The following is a 5,394-nucleotide window of genomic DNA, read 5'->3' as shown; positions in this document are numbered from 1 at the left end:
AGTACCCATGAAGAGAAAACCACCCAGAACAAGGGGTGGTAAAGCAAAACAGGCATTTTTGGCCTATTTCTCTCCAAGCGTTCGTCTTAGATTTAAAATGTGAGGATAAAACAGCTCGACAAATAATCATGAGAAGGAAACACACATCAGTCTCTCTTAACCAACAGGATAAAATGCTGCTGTAACACAAAGAGATACTCTCTCCGTGCTAATAGTCATATTGTGGGAGGGAAACTGATTTCCCCAGCTCAGTGAGTCCCTGCTCTGCTCGGTCGACCCTCCTATGGGGCCACAGAGATAATCAACTTGAACCAAACCACGCCCCCCTGTTTTATTCCGGGGATTTATCAGCGCCTACATGTTGAGTGCGCTGCACACTGGACCCAGAAAGAGAGGAGAGTAGATCACCTGCACAGACTACCCATGCTGACAGACACACCGTCCGAAACGCCTTTTCGCCTCTGTGGACATTAACCTGTGCAGCTCTGACAGGATGGATTTTCTGGACCGCGGGTACCTGGAAGCGCGGTCTCCGTATGATTACACCTTTAATTTCTGGAACGACTACCTCGGCCTGTCGACACTTGTCGCCAAGAATAAGATCAACAGCCCGTCCTGCAGCCCCAACTCTATAACCGAGTCTCTTAAAGCGACCCTGGGCTTGGAGGACGACTCCCCGGTTTGCTCCTGCGTAATTGGGCACGGCAGGGACAGCGACGGACACCTGGAGTGCTGCTGCGCGGCCCCGGGCTCTCCGCCGATCTCCATCTATGATCTGAAGGAGCGCATCTCGCTCCTCAGGCCGTACGAGCACCTTGCTGGTGACTCGCCGCTGGGAGACAGAGATTCGCCTCCTTACAGGGGAAGCTTCGCCGGCCTCGACCTGCTGTCCATGGACAGAAGGCGCAAACAGACTCAGAGGGGCAAGCCGGAGCCGAAGGTGTGCGTCTTCTGTCGGAATAACGGCGCGCCGGAGGAAGTTTACGGCACCCACATCCTGAAGACGGCGGACGGCAGAGTCCTGTGCCCCATCCTCCGGGCGTACACCTGCCCCCTCTGCAGTGCCAACGGCGACAACGCGCACACCATCAAGTACTGCCCGCTCTCTAAAGACCAGGCGAGCCAGAGAGTGGCAAAGGGGGGCAGAGCGCCTGGCAAGAGGCTGAAAATCTTCTGAGCGCGGAGATGAATGAAGTTTGAGTTGCACTGTAAATTACTAGTGTGTATGGCAGTAATTTTGCCCATTTCATGCACAAGACAAGTCTGGAGAGGAAGATTTTAAGAAAATAAGATTTTTATTGATTTTTTTTTTTTTTTTTTTTTTTGCATATGTCACGGCTTCATTTGTAATGTTTTCGGCTACCTTGTAACTCTATGGGCACACAGTTTACACTTGGACGCATGGCGCGCAATGCCCCCCCGCAGCACTCCTGAGGACTCGGTGATCAAAAATGAACCAAAGTACTGTACAGATCGACCTGTGAATGACCACCTTCATGCTGTAATCAGAAGTCTGCTGTGTTTCAAGAAGCACAGTGCCAGCGCAAACAGCCCTGTGCATGTCAGCGTGTGTGAGACGCCAACATAAATGAATATGCAGCACTCTGATACGAGATGAATGTTTAGTCCCATAGTCCATTGGCCCGTGGATGGAAGAAGCCTGACAGGCCATGCAAGATATACTCCTTTATATCGAGCACATTTTTTTTTTCCTGAGATAAATGTTTTCTACCAAAGGAATACACTTTTGTATTGAAACTTAGCCTAAAGGTCATTTCTGTATTGTTTATATGTTGGATGTCTTATATTCTTTATGTGATCTTATGTGGATAGTATTTTGCAGATTTCAACTGAATGTAAAACAGTGGAAGGCAGATCACCTACATGCTCTTCAAGTGGCTCCAAGCTCAATTATTCAGTTTACTGTCATAATTTAAAGAAAAAAAAAAAAAAAAACATGGACGGTGAATTGACTTTTTCACGTGGAAACGAATTCCTGCAATTCTTGTAAATGTATTAAAGGGGTGAACAATTTTAGCAATGAGAAGCCCGACATTCCAAAGTCTATCTGTCCATAGAAATGTTTTTATTTTTACCTTATGTATCATTGGGAAATATATTCACTGTAAATGACCTCTGAATAAACATGTAATTTGCATTTTTCTTTGACTATATGGACCTGCAGCTGATTTAAAAAAAAAAAAGAAAAAAGAAAAACAACAACAACAACACAGGAATCTCTCACTTTGTGATGCAGGTGACTCCATGTGTTATTCTACGCTGAGACAACTGAATTAGCATTTGCACAACTGTATCTCATCTGAAAACAGCTGTAGGCCAATCGTCACACTGACATGTGATGCAAGTGCGACACCTAGTGTTCAAAAGCTTAAAGGGCAACTTCCCTGACACGAAAGATCTGCACTGGACTCACGTGAGAGCGCTGGATTGTGTCTTAAAGATGATCTACCTGGCTTTGTGATGGCTTGAGACAACATCAGGAAGGTATTTTAAAGTCATCTCTGAACAGAACCTCAACCATCTGGGGCAAAAACTAAAATCCTCCCCCTCACTGACAGATGTTGGGCATGTTTAATTTGGGCTTGTGATAGCAGTTCTAGAAGAAACTTCTCGAAATGAGATCTGTGGGTTCCTGTGAGTAACCATGTCCTTTTTGAAACAAGGCACTGCTGCTGAGATTTTTCTGAATGTCGCTTTTTTTGAGCATGAAAAAAAGATGTAGTGTCTACATCTGATAGGCCAAATGATCGCACTCTGATCACACTGCAGGTAAATGAGTGGGAAAATATTTTTTATTCTTTTGGATGAGCTGGCCCTTTAAATGTTGAGCGATCAATGAGCCTCATTGACCTCTATTGGCAAATGCTAAAAACTGCAACAACACAAACAGGCCGTATCCCCTCTATGACAGTGATCAATACGCAGGAAAACGTGCTGATAGCTGGGTCAGCGTTTATGTGGACGCCCAGTATTCATGCTAAACCATGTTTTGAGCTGTCGTGCTTATCGGGCTTTGCTGTCATAATGAACACTGAACCCTCTGATAGCTGACACCGCTCTCTAGCCCTGATCTGTAACGTACCTCTAAGCTGCCTTTAAATCCTACAGTCATCGAAGCAAAGAGCAGATCCTCAGCTGTGTGGCCCGGCTTTATGTCTACACTGCAGCTGCTCACGTTAAACTACAGCCTATCTGGTTCCAACAGACTTAGCAATAGCCACCAGTTAGCACCTCCACTGGTATTAGAAACGTATTAGAGAGGCCTCAACAGTGTGTTCCAGCATCCCAGAGCCACCAGCCTCTTTACCTTTACGCAAACACACACACAGTGTAACGCTGCCCTCCACAGCAAGTTACAGTCAGTGATTAAAACCTCTGTGTGTCACTGAGACAATAAGCTAATAACAACATTAACAATGGTTCCGTTCTGGTGTCCCAGGAAGCAGTGATACATGAAGCATTCAGACCTTAAATTTAAGTAAAATTGTAATAAAGCAGTCTAAAAATATTCTGTTACCAGCCCTGCATTCATACACTTATTTTTTACTTAAGTAAAAAAAGTAAAGGTAAAAGTATTAGCATCAAAGTATAGTGAAAATACCAGCAGCAAAAGTGGCCAATTTCAGAATCAAATATTATATCACTGGATTATGCTTAGTGATACATTAACATACCGCTGGATAGCTTAACCGATAATAAGTAAATGTAGTTAATGTTAATGTAAATGTTAATGTTTAGTAAATGTACTGAGTTACATTCAAGCAGCACAGCCCTGAAACTGTGTACAGAAACACTGCTGGTAGAAAGTCCATCAAAATAAAACTTTTTGCAGTTGGATCTGTAGATTTCTATGAGAAACCACAACGTGTTTGCAAACAGACGCTGCCACTGAGATTGTCAAATGTCCACAAATCAACTGTAAACTGTATTTGAGTGAACTTACAGCCTAGTTTGACTAATCAAGCAGAAGCACTGAATCCTCTCCAGCTGGCACGCTAACCGGGGACAGGAGCTGCAGACGAAGCTCGGCTGAACACACTGTGTTCATTACATCTGTTCCATTGTGACAGAAATGTCCCTGTTTTTGTTGGATGAACTGTCCCTTTAAATGTAAAGCGATCAATGAGCTCAATTGACCTCTTAATGATCATGTATAGAACTCAGAGCATCCCTCTTTACAAAAAAAAATGGTTATAACTGATGCAATAACATCACATTTTTACAATTCAAAAGAGTAAAATAGCTAATTGGATGAGATTCTTCTCACATTTTAGTTTGTCAGACATTAAGATTTCAGTATGGAAGCGAAAGCTGATTGAGGACTTTCCCTGGCTGAACGGTGTCACCTGCTGGCATAAAAATACCACTCTGTCGTTTGCTTTTAGGCTTGAAAACAGCATCTTTCAGCCTTTGTGGCTGAAGGCTGGTGTTGAAATAGTGGCAGCTGTGTGGCACATTTTGACCCCAGACTCTCCTCTAAAGCACCAGATTTTATTCATATTTAGGATGTTTGAAGGCTCATTAAGGTTTTAAAGTAATTTTGGTGAGGATTTTGTTTTCAAACAGATGTTTCAGCAGCTGGTGGGACGAGCTGAATCATCATTATTTTTTAGACATTTTAATCGTTTTTCCTTTTAAGTTGTTTGATTTTTTATGTATTCTCCTTGACTTGCCATCTGCAGAGACAAATAAATGTCAGGGGTCAAACAGTGATCCTGACACCCACTCGGAGTATAATGTCCTCCAACTGTCACCGCTCTGAAAGTGTCTGTCACTAAAACCATGTCCTTGAGCAGACATCTGAATCTCTTCCTGCATAAGAACTCCGGCTTGATGCCTCTTTTTCAACAAACACGAAGGGTACCCTCTGACTCATCTCTGGATGTTAAACAGCGGGACTGTTTTTCTGTGTCAGCAGATACAGATAGCACTTTCTTTCTCAGCGGTGTCTCCCACACACTGTTGGCTCGAGAACATCAGTGACTCATCAGTTTGCAATCTAAATAGATCAAATAGATCTGTCTGAAGATACTCGAGGAACAGTAGCAGTATTTAGGGCACAGCAAAGAGGTTTCTATCAAGTAAAAACGAAGAGAGGAGATAATCAAAAGAAAAGGTGGATAGAAGAAAATCTACTTTTGGAATATATGCAAGGTAAAACGTATAAAGGTAGTAAAGTAAAGCACCAGCCATCTGTGTAATGTTCAATTAGCAGGAAAGGCTTTTGATATCTGTGTGTGTGGGCTAATGTGGGATTATTCAATAGCCATTCATACATTCAGGTAAAACAGCGGGCAGGTTTCAACCACATCAATCTATTTAAGTACCAAGCAGTCTGCACGGTAATTAATTGATTGTCTTCTATGACATTAA

At 43.1% G+C, this 5,394-nt stretch overlaps 1 pseudogene across 1 annotated transcript; it reads left to right on the top strand.

Annotated features, from left to right (window-relative positions):
• The first annotated feature begins 378 nt into the window (after positions 1-378).
• On the top strand, positions 379-1,958 carry LOC143331280 (nanos homolog 1 pseudogene; annotated as a pseudogene). The gene has a single exon (XR_013078124.1). The product of XR_013078124.1 is annotated as a nanos homolog 1 pseudogene (transcript).
• The last annotated feature ends 3,436 nt before the right edge of the window (positions 1,959-5,394 follow it).

Source organism: Chaetodon auriga, chromosome 14, assembly GCF_051107435.1.
Source record: "Chaetodon auriga isolate fChaAug3 chromosome 14, fChaAug3.hap1, whole genome shotgun sequence".
Lineage (NCBI taxonomy): Eukaryota > Metazoa > Chordata > Actinopteri > Chaetodontiformes > Chaetodontidae > Chaetodon > Chaetodon auriga.
Note: the sequence above shows the minus strand (reverse complement) of the source record. Positions and strands in the feature narration are given on the sequence as shown.